A 15,733-nucleotide genomic window follows, 5' to 3' on the forward strand; every position below is an offset into this window, starting at 1 on the left:
AGAGAGAATTATCTGTCTCCCAAAGTGTTGAGGCTGAGAGACCCCACTCTACACCATTAGAGCACCACATCACATCCAAGGAAATAAACAGCCATTCAGTCGTGTCATCCCTACTGGTCTCAAGAATGTCTTTACAGCATTTTTATTTCAGTTCAGAGGCAAGGTTCACATGTTTGGTTGCTAGGTCTTTTTAGCCTCTTTTAATATAGAAGAGTATTCTCTGCCCCATGCTCAGCCTTTTTGTCTGATTATATTTTGTAACAGTTCAGGCCAGTTTTAGCACTGCATTCTGTTTCCATATTTTATTATTACCTTTTTTTATTGAAGTGTAGTTGATTTACAGTGTTGTGCCAGTCTCTGCTGTACAGCAAAGTGACTCAGTTATACACAGAGACATTCTTTTTAAAAATAATTTTAAATTTTATTTATATTTTATATAGCAGTTTCTTATTAGTTGTCCATTTTATACATATTAGTGTATACATATCAATCCCAATTTCCCAATTCATCCGACCACCACCCCCTCACCGCCACTTTCCCCCCTTGGTGTCCATACGTTTTTTCTGTACATCTGTGTCTCTATTTCTGCTCTGCAAGCTGGTTCATCTGTACCATTTTTCTAGGTTCCACATATATGTGTTAATATACGATATTTGTCTTTCTCTTTCTGACTTACTTCATTCTGTATGACAGTCTCTAGATCCATCCACATCTCTACAAATGACCCAATTTCGTTCCTTTTTATGTCTGAGTAATATTCCATTGTATATATGTGCCACATCTTCTTTATCCATTCGTCTGTCGATGGACATTTAGGTTGCTTCCATGACCTGGCTATTGTAAATAGTGCTGCAATGAATATTGGGGTGCATGTGTCTTTTTGAATTATGGTTTTCTGAGGGTATATGCCCAGTGGTGGGATTGCTGGGTCATATGGTAATTCTATTTTTAGTTTTTTAAGGAACCTCCATACTGTCCTCCATAGTGGCTGTATCAATTTACATTCCCACCAACAGTGCAAAAGGGTTCCCTTTTCTCCACACCCTCTCCAGCATTTCTTCCTTGTAGATTTTCTGATGATGCCCATCCGAGGTGTAAGGTGATACCTCATTGTAGTTTTGATTTGCATTTCTCTAATGATTAGTGATGTTGAGCAGATTTTCATGTGCTGCTTGGCCATTTGTATGTCTTCTTTGGAGAAATGTCTATTTAGGTCTTCTGCCCATTTTTGGATTGGGTTGTTTGTTTTCTTAATATTGAGGTGCATGAGCTGTTTATATATTTTTGAGGTTAATCCTTTGTCCATTGATTCGTTTGCAAATATTTTCTCCCATTCTGAGGGTTGTCTTTTCATCTTCTTTGTAGTTTCCTTTGCTTTGCAAAAGCTTTTAAGTTTCATTAGGTCCCATTTGTTTATTTTTGTTTTTATTTCCATTACTCTAGGAGGTGGAACAAAAAAGATCTTGCTGTGATTTATGTCAAAGAGTGTTCCTCCTATGTTTTCCTCTAAGAGTTTTATAGTGTCCAGTCTTACATTTAGGTCTCTAATCCATTTTGAGTTTATTTTTGTGTATGGTGTTAGGGAGTGTTCTCATTTCATTCTTTTACATGTAGCTGTCTGGTTTTCCCATCACCATTTATTGAAGAGACTGTCTTTTCTCCATTGTATTATCCTTGCCTCCTTTGTTGTAGATTAGTTGACCATAGGTGCATGGGTTTCTCTCTGAGCTTTCTATCCTGTTCCATTGATCTATATTTCTGTTTTTGTGCCAGTACCATATTGTCTTGATTACTGTAGCTTTGTAGTATAGTCTGAAGTCAGGGAGTCTGATTCCTCCAGCTCTGTTTTATCCCCTCAAGACTGCTTTGGCTATTCAGGGTCTTTTGTGTCTCCATACAAATTTTATGATTTTTTGTTCTAGTTCTGTAAAATATGCTACAGGTAATTTGATAGGGATTGCATTGAATCTGTAGATTGCTTTGGGTACTAGAGTCATTTTCACAATATTGATTCTTCAAATCCAAGAACATGGTATATCTGTCTATCTGTTTGTGTCATCTTTAATTTCTTTCATCAGTGTCTTATAGTTTTCTATACAGGTCTTTTGTCTCCTTGGGTAGGTTTATTCCTAGGTATTTTATTCTTTCTGTTGCAGTGGTGAATGGGATTGTTTCTTTAATTTCTCTTTCTGATCTTTTGTTGTTAGTGTATAGGAATGCAAGAGATTTCTGTGCATTAATCTTGTATCCTTCTACTCTGCCAAATTCATTGATTAGCTCTAGTAGTTTTCTGTTGGCATCTTTAGGATTCTCTATGTATAGTAGCATGTCACCTACAAACAGTGACAGTTTTACTTCTTCTTTTCCAGTTTGTATTCCTCTTATTTCTTTTTCTTCTCTGATTGCCGTGGCTAGGACTTCCAAAAATGTGTTGAATAATAGTGGTGAGAGTGGACATCCTTGTCTTGTTCCTGCTCTTAGAGGAAATACTTTCAGTTTTTCACCATTGAGAATGATGTTTGCTGTGGGTTTGTCATATATGGCCTTTATTATGTTGAGGTAGCTTCCCTCTATGCCCATTTTCTGGAGAGTTTTTTATCATAAATGGGTGTTGAATTTTGTCGAAAGCTTTTTCTGCATCTATTGAGATGATCATATGGTTTTTATTCTTCAGTTTGTTAAAATGGTGTATCACATTGATTGATTTGCATATATTGAAGAATCCTTGCATCCCTGGAATAAATCCCACCTGGTCATGGTGTATGATCCTTTTAATGTGTTGTTGGATTCTATTTGCTAGTATTTTGTTGAGGATCTTTGCATCTATATTCATCAGTGATATTGGTCTGTAATTTTCTTTTTTGTAGTATCTTTGTCTGGTTTCGGTATCAGGGTGATGATGGCCTCATAGAATGAGTTTGGGAGCGTTCCTTCCTCAGCAATTTTTTGGAAGAGTTTGAGAAGGATGGGTATTAGCTCTTCTCTAAATGTTTGATAGAATTCACCTGTGAAGCCATTTGGTCCTGGACTTTTGTTTGTTGGAAGATTTTTAATCACAGTCTCAATTTCATTACTTGTGATTGGTCTGTTCATATTATCTGTTTCTTCCTGGTTCAGTCTTGGAAGGTTATACCTTTCTAAGAATTTGTCCATTTCTTCCAGATTGTGCATTTTATTGGCATAGAGTTGCTTGTAGTAGTGTGTTATGATGCTTTGTATTTCTGCGGTGTCCACTGTAACTTCTCCTTTTTCATTTCTAATTTTATTGATTCGAGTCCTCTCCCTCTTTTTTCTTGATGAGTCTGGCTAGAGGTTTATCAATTTTGTTTATCTTCTCAAAGAACTACCTTTTTTTTTTTTTTTTTTTTTTTGCGGTACACAGGCCTCTCACTGTTGTGTCCTCTCCCGCTGCGGAGCACAGGCTCCGGACGCGCAGGCTCAGCGGCCATGGCTCACGGGCCCAGCCGCTCCGCGGCAGGTGGGATCCTCCCGGACTGGGGCACGAACCCGTGTCCCCCGCATCGACAGGCGGACTCTCAACCACTGCGCCACCAGGGAAGCCCAGAACTACCTTTTTGTTTTATTGATCTTTGCTATTGTTTTCTTTGTTTCTGTTTCATTTATTTCTGCTCTGATGTATATGATTTCTTTCCTTCTGCTAACTTTGGGTTTTGTTTGTTCTTCTTTCTCTAGTTCCTTTAGGTGTAAGGTTAGATTATTTATTTGAGATTTTTCTTGTTTCTTGAGGTAGGCTTGTTTTGCTATAAACTTCCTTCTTAGGACTGTTTTTGCTGCATTCCATACGTTTTGGATCATTGTGTTTTCATTGTAATTTGTCTCTAGGTATTTTTTGATTTCCTCTTTGATTTATTCAGTGATCTCTTGGTTATTTAGTAACGTATTGTTTAGCCTCCATGTGTTTGTGTTTTTTATGGTTTTTTCCCTGTAATTGATTTCTAATCTCATAGTGTTGTTGTCGGAAAAGATGCTTGATATGATTTCAGTTTTCTTAAATTCACCAAGGCTTGATTTGTGACCCAAGGTGTGATCTATCCTGGAGAATGTTCTGTGTGCACTTGAGAAGAAAGTGTAATCTGCTGTTTTTGGATGGAATGTACTGTAAATCTCAATTAAATCTCTCTGGTCTATTGTGTCATTTATAGCTTGTGTTTCCTTATTAATTTTCTGTGTGGATGATCTGTCCATTGGTATAAGTGAAGTGTTAATGTCCCCCACTATTATTGTGTTACTGTTGATTTCCTCTTTTATAGCTGTTAGCAGTTGCCTTATGTATTGAGGTGCTCCTATGTTGGGTGCATATATATTTATAATTGTTGTATCTTCTTCTTGGATTGTTCCCTTGATCATTATGTAGTGTCCTTCCTTGTCTCTTGTAACATTCTTTATTTTAAAGTCTATTTTATCTGATACGAGTATTGCTACTCCAGCTTTCTTTTGATTTCCATTTACATGGAATATCTTTTTCCATCCCCTCGCTTTCAGTCTGTATGTGTCCCTTGGTCTGAAGTGGGTCTCTTGTAGACAGCATGTGGGTCTTGTTTCTGTATGCATTCAGCAAGCCTGTGTCTTTTGGTTGGAGCATTTAATCCATTCATGTGTAAGGCAATTATCAATATTTATGTTCCTATTACCATTTTCTTCATTGTTATAGGTTTGTTTTTGGTAGGACTTTTTCTTATCTTGTGTTTCCCACTTAGAGAAGTTCCTTTAGCATTTGTTGTAGAGCTGGTTTGGTGGTACTCACTTCTCTTAGCTTTTGCTTGTCTGTAAAGCTTTTGATTTCTGTCAAATCCAAATGAGATCCTTGCCGGGTAGCGTAATCTTGGTTGTAGGTTCTTCCCTTTCATCACTTTAAATATATGGTGCCACTCCCTTCTGACTTGTAGAGTTTCTGCTGAGAAATCAGCTGTTAACCTTATGGGAGTTCTCTTGTATGTTACTTGTCATTTTTCCCTGGCTGCTTTCAGTAATTTTTCTTTGTCTTTAATTTTTGTCAATTTGATTACTTTGTGTCTCAGCGTGTTTCTCCTTCGGTTTATCCTGCCTGGGACTCTCTGCACTTCCTGGACTTGGGTGGCTATTTCCTTACCCATGTTAGGGAAGTTTTTGACTATAATCTCTTCAAATATTTTCTCGAGTCCTTTCTCTCTCGCTTCTCCTTCTGGAACCCCTATAATGTGAATGTTGTTGCGTTTAATGTTGTCCCAGAGGTCCCTTAGGCTGTCTTCATTTCTTTTCATTCTTTTTTCTTTATTCTGTTCCACAGCAGTGAATTCCACCATTCTGTCTTCCAGGTCACTTATCCGTTCTTTTGCCTCAGTTATTCTGCTATTGATTCCTTCTAGTGTATTTTTCATTTTAGTTATTGTATTGTTATCTCTGTTTGTTCTTTAATTCTTCTAGACCTTTGTTAAACATTTCTTGCATTTTCTCGATGTTTGCTTCCATTCTTTTTCCGAGGTCCTGGATCATCTTCACTATCATTATTCTGAATTCTTTTTGTGGAAGGTTGCCTATCTCCACTTCATTTAGTTGTTTTTCTGGGGTTTTATCTTGTTCCTTCATCTGGTACAAAGTCTTTTGCCTTTTCATTTTGTCTATCTTTCTGTGAATGTCTCAGTGTAGTTTTGATTTGCATATCTCTAATAATTAGGAGTATTGAGCATCTTTTCATGTGCCTGTTGGCCATCTGTACATCTTCTTTGGAGAAATGTCTAGTTGGGTCTTCTGTCCATTTTTTGATTGGGTTATTTTGTTGTTGTTGCGTTGTATGAGCTATTTGTAAATTTTGGAAATTGTAAGTCCAGCATGTTACATATATGTATATACTTACTAAAATCTAGATCCTTTTCATTAAAGGCCACATTCCTTGAAGAGCTGGTTAAAATGTGTTATTCCATGACATAGCTAAGGATTTAGAAAGGACTTGGTAGTGAAGATTCCTGTGGGGAATATTTTGGCTCCTGAAGAGCTTCACCTGGAAACAAAATCTTAGCTACTTTCCTCATTTCACCCAGCTTTCCTTCTTTGGATTTTCCCAATTCCTAACCTTCTCAGAGGGAAGAAAAACTAGTTAATTTGGATGCTTTCCCTGGAACAGTTTTTACCAGTCACAGGCTTTTCCCCTTCACTTCTGTACCTCTGTGGCAGTGTTGCCTCCATCAGTGCATTTGTTTTCATGCCCAGCTTCCCATAGATCAGACTGGACACCAGAGTTTTCAGAAATTCCCTGGTTAAAAGGAGGCAGATGCCAGCATTAGAGGAAAGACAGGAACAGTACATAGTCCAAAATTAGAGGAAAGAAAAGCTAGAAGGAAGTAGAACAGCTAACCGTTTGGAGGGAGCCATCACAGTCTTCTGCTCACTGTGAAGCCAAGGAATACAAATTTTCTTTCTTATACCCTCTGTGCCCCCTCAGCCTCCTCCATCCTTACTCTCCCCCCTTATCTACATTAGATCTCATGTTCTCCCATTTCAGTCTACTGCAGTGGATCTCAAAGTATGGTCCCCTGGACCAGATGCATTCATGAGAAATGCAATTCTTTTTTTTTTTTTCTGGCCACGCCTCACAGCTTGGAGATCATAGTTCCCTGACTAGGGATGAAACCTGGCCCCCTGGCAGTGAAAGCCTGGAATCCTAACCACTGGACCACCAGGGAATTCCCATAGAAATGCAGATTCTTGGGCCCCATTCTAGATCTCCTGAATCAAAAACTCTAGGGGTGGGGCTTCCCTGGTGGCGCAGTGGTTAAGAATCCGCCTACCAATGTAGGGTACACGGGTTTGAGCCCTGGTCCGGGAAGATCCCACATGCCGCAGTGCAACTAAGCCTGTGTGCCGCAACTACTGAGCCTGCACTCTAGAGCCCACGAGCCACAACTGCTGAAGCCTACGTGCCTAGAGCCCGTACTCTCAAACAAAAGAAGCCACCACAATGAGAAGCCCGCTCACTACCACGAAGAGTAGCCCCTGCTCAGTGCAACTAGAGAAAGCCCATGAGCAGCAAAAAAGACCCAGCGCAGCCAAAAATAAATAAATTAGTAAATTAATTTTTTAAAAAAACCAAAACTCTAGGGGTAGGGCCCTGCAATCTGTGTTCTATCAAGTCCTCTAAGTGATGCTCTTGGAAACTCAAATTTGCAAACTACTGCCCTAAACTGTCTTGTGCTTCTTACCAAGATCCACTTGGTAAAATTCCAACTTTGGATGAACTCAGTTATCAGCCTTGGCCTTAACTTATACCTGGGCAGTTGAGCCCTGCTAGGGTAAAGTACTCAGTTGAATGTGTGTACACTCAAGTGGGTTCTGCACAGCAATCTTATCTTTCTCTAGTCACTTTCTCTCCCACCCTTAGGGTTGCCAGAATTAGCAAAGAAAAACCAAAAACAGGACACACAAATTTTAATTTCAAATAATGATATACTAAGAAATTATTTGTTGTTTATCTGAAATTCACATTTCACTGAGCAACTTGTATTTTTATTTGCTAAATCTATCAACCCTAACTAGGAGATATATATAGTCAATAGACAGGCAGTTGGAAAGAGAGCCTGGATGTAAAGTGGAAGAGAGCAAACACAGGATGGAGCCCACAATAAAACCATGTCAGTCCTTGTTGCCTCTGACCTTGATGGTACAGATGTCCTGGAGAAGCTGGGACCCTTCATCACAGAACTAAACACACACACCTGGTCCAAAAGCCAGAGATTCTGTAGGAGGATCCAAAGGAAGATAGCGCAGTTGTAGGCCTGGCTGATGCCTCACACCAGCAAGGTGAGCCAGCAAATAAATAACAGTGTATGTGAACTGCTAAATGGCTATTGCTTTACTTCTGCCCTCAATGTCCAGCAAGAATGTCTCTGTGAACAATCCTAACTGGAAATACACAGGGAAGGGAATTTTGGGAAAAGTAGCTTAACCTAGCCAAGGTGACACATTACAATCCACCACGCCCATTCTCCAGTTTAGAAAGAGGCTTGATATTAAGTGCCAGGGACAGATGAAAATTTGCCCAGGAAGAAATAGCTACCCTTTGGGAGAGCAACATGGTAGAAGAAGATACCGTCTTTGTCATTCCCCTTCAATCTACAACCAGTAAAACATCCACAACTCAACAAGGTGCCTCTGTTCAACATACCAGGGTGCCAGAGAATTCCACACATCTGTACAACTAAGGGTGGGTGGACTGGAACACATAGAGGAGGTAGAACTGGGGGAACAGCAGAGGCAGTGCCTACAGTCCTGGCCCTCTGGCTGTGGCAGTTGAGCCCAAAGCCCCAGAGAACCCATTAGCAGCAGGAGAGGCAGTGCACACCACTCCAGCCTCTTGGCCACAGTGGCACTCATGGCCACAGGTAACTGGGCAGCAGTGATAGTGGGGCCTCGGACCCTGTCCCTCCAGCTGTGGAAGCACCCATGACTCCAGCGCCCTACACCACAGTGGCAGTGGCAGAGCCCAGGAACCTAACACCAGACACAGCAGAGGTGCCTTAATGACCTTGGCTCCCCTCTCCACCCTGCCCCTCCGCTGAGAACCACAGAGCCTGCAACTTATAAGATGAGTTGCAGAGGAAGCACCCACCATCCTGGTGCTTCAGGTGGTCACTGGCAGCAGCAAAGGCACCAACAACCCTGGAGGCAAAAGCAGGGATAAGGACCACATGGGCCCACACCTCTGATGGAGGCAGTGGAGGGTGAAAAGTTCTGTCTCTTACCTGAGGCAGCTCAGACAAGAGAAACCAAAAACTTGTGCTATGGCGCCACCTACTGGAAAAGAAAAGAAAGGCCTCTAATTTCTAATCTGTTGAATTGTTAGAATCAAATAGAAAGGTGCTCCCTGTTTCACATGCACTGGCAGAGGGGCTGAATAGACATTTTCCCAAAGAACACATACAGACAACCAACACGAACATGAAAAGATGTTTAACGTCACTAATCATTAGGCAAATGCAAATCAGAACCACAATGAGATATCTCCTCACACCTGTCAGAATGGTTATTATCAAAAAGGCAAGAAATAACAAGTGTTGGTGAGGATGTGGAGAAAAGGCAACTTACATATAAATGGAAAAATATTTCGTGCTCATAGATTGAAAGAATTAACATTGTTAAAATGTCTGTATTACCTAAAGCAATCCACAGATTCATTGTAGTCTCTATCAATATCCCAAGGACATTGGTGACATATACTGGTGGTAGGGATATAAATTGGCACAGCTACTGTGGAGTACAGAATGGAAGCTCCTCAAAAACCGAAGACTAGAACTACCATATGATCTAGCTATCGCACTTCTGGGTATTTATCCAAAGAATATGAAAACACTAATTTGAAAAGATATATGCACTCTTATGTTCATTGCAGCATTATTTACAATAACCAAGATATGGAAACAACCTAAGTACCCATCAATGGATGAATGGATAAAGAATATGTGATATATAGATGTATATAAAATGGAATATTACCCAGGCTTAAGAAAGGTGAAATCTTGCCATTTGTGACAACATGGAGGGACCTTGAGAGCATTATGCTAAGTGAAATAAGTCACATAGAGAAAGACAAATATCATGTGATTTCATTCATAAATGGAATATTTAAAATATAAAAATAAATAACCAAACCAAACAAAAATACACACAGAATATAGAGAACAAAGTAGTGGTTACCAGAGAGGAAGAGGCCAGGGGGAAGGTAAAATGAATAAAGGGGATCAACTGTATGGTGATGGAAGCAAACTGAATTTTTGGTGGTGAGCATGCTGTAGTGAATACAGAAGTCGAAATGCAGTGTTGTATACATGAAATATGTAATGTTATAAACCAGTGTTACCTCAATAAAATATAAAAAATCATGAAAAGACATATAATAAGGTACAAGAGAAGACCAAAAAAAAGAAAAGAAATAGCTACATTTTGTCAAATGCTTGCTATTTTAGCACTTCTCATACTCTTTTTTATTAAAGTACAGTTGATTTACAATATTATATTAGTTTCAGGTGTGCGACATAGTGATTCGATATTTTTATAGATTATACTCCATTTAAAGTCATTATACAATATTGGCTATATTCCCTCTGTTGTACAATGCATCCTTGTATCTTTTTTTTTTTTTTTTTTTTTTGCGTTACGCGGGCCTCTCACTGTTGTGGCTTCTCCCGTTGCGGACCACAGGCTCCGGACGCGCAGGCTCAGCGGCCATGGCTCACGAGCCCAGCCGCTCCGCGGCACATGGGATTTTCCCGGACCGGGGCACGAACCCGTGTCCCCTGCATCGGCAGGCGGACTCTCAACCACTGCACCACCAGGGAAGCCCCCTTGTATCTTATTTATTTTATACCTAGTAGGTTGTACCTCTAAATCCCCTACCCCATTTTGCCCCTCCCCCATCTGGTAACCACTAGTTTATTGTCTATATCTGTGAGTCTGTTTCTGTTTTGTTATATTCATGTGTTTGTTTTATTTTTTAGATTCCACTATAACTACTCCTTATACACATTTTACTTACATGGATATGTGAATACATCCATTACAAACATGATCTCATTTAGTCCTTATAACAATGCTATAAAATTGGTATTACTAATACCATTTCATAGGTGAAGAAACTAAGGTTGGAGACATTTTCCCATGAACATACATCAAGCAAGGGGCAGAGCTTGATTGAAGCCAGATCTCTCTAAAGCCTGTGTTCCTAACCATTAAGTTCTGTGCTACCCAGCCTCCCAATAAACTGTGGACTTTGTTATTTCATAAGCACTAAATCTGCACTCAGTCTACAGACCACCTGGGAAACCTTCATGCCCTAGTGCTCAGTGACTGATCCTTGACACCACTAGTTTGGGGAAAAGTTCCTGAGGCACTCATCACACTCCCTGAGAAGTCACCTGAGTTGGATTCCCAGCCCTTTCACTTAGTAATTGGGTGGCCTTGGGCAAGTTACTTCACCTTTTACTCTCCCCATGAAGGCAATAATTCCCACCTTACAAAACTGTAAAGCTAGGTAATGCTAATACTAGGAGAACATCTGGCACAGCCTGATCATCCTAGACAAATGGGAGTCTCCACCTTCATCTCTGCCTTCATGCCCAAATGGGAGTTCTCCACCTTTCTCAATGGACTAGCTACTATTGCCTATGTCTAGGCTAAAGACCTTTTAATCTATACCTTCAATCCTAATCTCTTATTCTTCCTCTAGATCTGTATTTCCTGTTTCCCACCGGGAAGCATAACCAACTCCAAATCATCTTACACTTGAGCAATTATTCCCAGTTTTTCAATACCAAATACCATCAGTGCCATCTTCAATACCATCTTTCTGGTCCTTGAGCTCACTTCTTTAAAATTACCTCCATCTCTCTCTCCTTCTACCTTGTCAGACATTACGTGTGCAGCATAACTACTCTTTCCCAAGAAAAAATATTTCAACTCCTAGTGCCATATTTTAAAAAGTATATTAGCAAATTATGTTTGATAGTTGCCAAGAGGGTAGATCTTAAAAGTTCTTATCACAAGAAAAAAAATGTTTTTGTAACTATGTATGGTGACAGATGTTAACTAGACTTATTGTGGTGATCATTTCACAATATATACAAATATCAAATCATTATTTTATCATCTGAAACTAATATAATGTTATATGTCAATTATACCTCATTTAAAAAATCATACTGTGAAAAAAAGTACATTGGCAAACTTGAGTAAATCAGAACAAAATGATCATGATGATGGGGGCCTGGAAACTGGCATACTAGAATGAACATATGTATATCAAGGAAATAGGGAGCTTCCTCCGTTAGAACAGAAGCCTAAGGGTTGTCATTGGGAAGAGAAAGTTCTTTGTGGGCTTCAAAGTACAGACCTGATCCATAGGAAGTGAATTTCTGCTCAACACAAGGAAATTTTGAGGACTTGAGTCTCTGCCACTGAGGTGGGTTATGGCCATTTGGGGTTCTCTGTCTCTGTTTCATCTGCTTGCTCCTTCCATTCTCTGCGGGGAGGAGGAAGATTTAAGCAAAAAAGACATAGTCACCTTCTGCTGTAAGAATCTTACGGAAAGAGCTTGCTAAGTTTCAAGTATGTGCATACCAGCACCTCTGCTGAATGATTTTAGACACACTGGCATCATATGCTACCCATTTGGGGCCTGTTTGAAACCTGGCTTCCACTGCGCCACCAGGGAAGCCCTCTTTTCATTTTTATATTGGTTAATGCCTTCTCATTCCCATTTGCTGAGAAACTTCCCTTTAGGGAATGCACATTAAAATTTTAAAAGTGCTATGTGTAGAAGACATTGACGGACATTGTTAATTTTTTTCTCCCTCTCTCCACCCTCAATAGCATTATCAGCTCTATGACAACAGACCCTTTACCCATTTAAGCTCACCCTTACACCCCTAGTACCTAGAGAGCATTTGGCACAGAGTGAGTGATTAATAAATAATTATTCAAGAAAGTTCAGAAATTAACCAAACTCTTCTCCTTAAGTTCTGTGTCTTCACTCTGGAGTGAGCAGCAGACTCTCAGGGTGGACTCTGGCAACTATTAACATTACAAGGGTGAGTCTTGTGGGTGTGGAAAGGAAGGCCCCCTGTGGAACTGATTTCTTGGTTCAACTTTGCAAGTGCAAGGAGGGTGATCTGAAAAAGTCTGGGAGTGATAGTTGGCCTATAGGCTTGTAAAAGGTTGGCCATATTATGCCTCAAACCCTAATCTCAGTCAAAGTGAAACTTGTGTTATAGTCTTGGTGATAACAGTACTATTCAGTCAATGAGAACAGCAAGCAGTAAAAAAAAAAAAAAAAAGGATGCTAGACAATTGTGGATAATCTCAAACCCGCAGTAGCCCTTCCCCATCATATGCCTGCTCTGCAAGGTAGCTCAAAATGAGTATATGACAAGTCTCAAATGTTTTTTCCCACTCTACCTCTGTAGCAGGACAGGCAGAGACAGAAACATTGTGAAGAATGTCATGGGGCTCACCCCTTCCTATTAGAATGTAAGCTCTCTGAGGCACAGATTTCTTTTATTCTCATTGATGTCTTCCAGAGCTGAAAACATTTCTAGCCAATAGTAGATACTCAATAAATAAGTCTTGAACTTTTGGGGGAAAAAAAAATGAGCAAGATGCTCTTGTTTTGTGATGCCTGTTCTCAACGACCAATACCTTCTAGAATTGATCTACCCCCCCTAGTCCAGTCTTTTGAGAGCATCCTGGGTGCTAGGAAAGACTCCACTGTGAACCTAGGATTCTGTTTGTGTCTGAGCCTGGTGCCCAAGACCTTAATCCCCAGGGCAGCTCCTTAATCTTCTCTTAACCATGGGAGGCTGAGTTTCGAGGCCTGAAGCAGTAGCGTAAGACTTGATAAACCAGCTAGGAATAGGGGCAAGGCACCAGCATGAGGACATGAAGAGTTTCACCCTAACTGCCCAAGGATGCTTTTACCCAAGAGTCTTTTGATTTCTCATTGGAATTTTCCCCTCTGATCTCACTGAGAAGCTCAAAAAGCAGGTACTAACCAAGTACATAGAAATTGGCATGGGGATTTACTTAACAGTCTTTGGAGAAGGGTTGATGTTGTCTTAGGGTTTGCAAAGCAGCATTCTCTCCCTAGTCCCCAAAACACACCTCACCAAAATTGTGTGCAATCACAGTTACCACTCAGTTTAGCAAAGCAAGAGCAAATCTTGACTACCAAAGGCTCCAGGCCTCACATGAGTCATCATTCAGCTCTGTGCATACAGCCCAGATGTAATTCACACAGGCATATAGCTGTCGGCTATGTTCTTGTACACATATGGACCTGCTTCCTGGAATCAGAAAAAGCAGGCTTTACCTGTGACTTCTGCCAGGTTACCCTTCCCCATCCCCCCCTGCCCCCCAATATGAAACCTGGCTGGAAGTATTTCCTTGGTACTGTGAAGTTGGGCTAGGGATTGGGAACCCAGCTCCTCACTTGCCAGGGTCACAGGTACACTGTGCTCAATTGACTGAGCTTCTGCCTCAGCTTCTCTATGAGGGTTCTTAATCACAGAACCCATTCCAAGCTCATTGCATTCAGCCCCTTACCTCCTGGCAGCTCACTGCTAAATAACCCAAGAGAAACATTTAGATATCTCCATTACCAGAGATCCCCAGAGATATTTTATACAACATACAAGCTTATGGAATCATTTTACTGATTTATATTTTTTCTCCCACATAAACAAAATTCCTCTTGGAAAAACTAAATCTTATTATTCGCCACAGTTCTTTAGTCAGCAGTGAGTTCTAGGTCCAGCTCAGAGTTTCAGTTTTTCCCTTTTGTTTTTAGTCTGCTTCTCCAAGTACTTCATCTCTGGGTAAGAGTGTCACACATCTCTGAATCCCCCTTGTCTCACAGACAAAAAGTTCACCTCTTTGTCCGACATGTTTCTATCATGATTGCTGCCCAATTTTCTCATCTCTGCTTGCTTCTGCCCCCAAATCAGTGGCATCCATCATAAAGCCTAGTGCGTCTGAATTTTTTCTTTCTTCACACATCTTCCCCTCAGGGCAAGCTTTCTCTCTTTTGCCTACGAATGTTTTGGTTAATCAGTGCATGCCACAGTGTACTTTCATTCCCTCCTCCTGTATTAATGGGCATCACTTAGGTTGCTTCCATATCTTGACTATTGTAAATAATGCTGCTATGAACATTGAGGTGGTTATATCTTTTTGAATTAGTGTTTTCATTTTTTTCAGATATATACTCAGGAGTGGAATTGCTGGGTAATAAGGTAGTTCTATTTCTAGTTTTTTGAGGAAACTCCATACTATTTTCTATAGTGGCTGCACCGATTTATATTCCCACCAACAGTTTACAAATGTTCCCTTTCCTCCACATCCTCGCCAGCATTTGTGGCCTGTAGCCCCCCCTCGCCGCAACTAGAGAAAGCCTGAGCACAGCAACAAAGACCCAATGCAGCCAAAGATAAATAAAGAAATAAATATTTAAAAACAACAACAACAACCACATGGTACTGGCACAAAAACACACATGTAGATCAATGGAACAGAAAAAAACGCATGCACCTATGGTCAATTAATCTACGACAAAGGAGGCAAGGATATACAATGGAGAAAAGACAGTCTCTTCAACAAATGGTGATGGGAAAACTGGACAGCCACATGTAAAACAATGAAATTAGAACATTTCCTCACACCATATACAAAAATAAACTCAAAATGGATTAGAGACCTAAATGTAAGACCGGACACTATAAAACTCTTAGAGGAAAATGTAGGAAGAACACTCTTTGACATAAATCACAGCAAGATCTTTTTTGGTCCACCTCCTAGAGTAATGGAACTAAAAACAAAAATAAACAAATGGGACCTAATGAAACTTAAAAGCTTTTGCAAAGCTAAGGAAACTACAAATAAGATGAAAAGACAACCCTCAGAATGGGAGAAAATATTTGCAAATGAATCAATGGACAAAGGATTAATCTCCAAAATATATAAACAGCTCAAGCAGCTCAATATTAAAAAAACAAACAACTCAATCCAAAAATGGGCAGAAGACCTAAATAGGCATTTCTCCAAAGAAGACATACAGATGGCCAAGCAGCACATGAAAAGCTGCTCAACATCACTAATTATTAGAGAAATGCAAATCAAAACTACAATGAGGTATCACCTCACACCAGTTAGAATGGACATCATCAGAAAATCTGCAAACAACAAAAGCTGGAGA

General features: G+C 40.1%; 1 long non-coding RNA gene across 4 annotated transcripts in view; it reads left to right on the top strand.

Moving 5' to 3' along the window:
* Positions 1–15,733, top strand: part of LOC109547954 (uncharacterized) — a 46,089-nt gene continuing 30,356 nt past the window's right edge. For all 4 annotated transcript variants that reach the window (XR_012331487.1, XR_012331488.1, XR_012331490.1 and 1 more), the window contains exon 1: positions 1–15,733. This exon is cut by the window's right edge. This is a non-coding gene — a long non-coding RNA (uncharacterized lncRNA).

The sequence above is a fragment of the Tursiops truncatus genome, chromosome 4 (genome assembly GCF_011762595.2).
Source record: "Tursiops truncatus isolate mTurTru1 chromosome 4, mTurTru1.mat.Y, whole genome shotgun sequence".
NCBI classification, from domain to species: Eukaryota; Metazoa; Chordata; class Mammalia; order Artiodactyla; family Delphinidae; genus Tursiops; species Tursiops truncatus.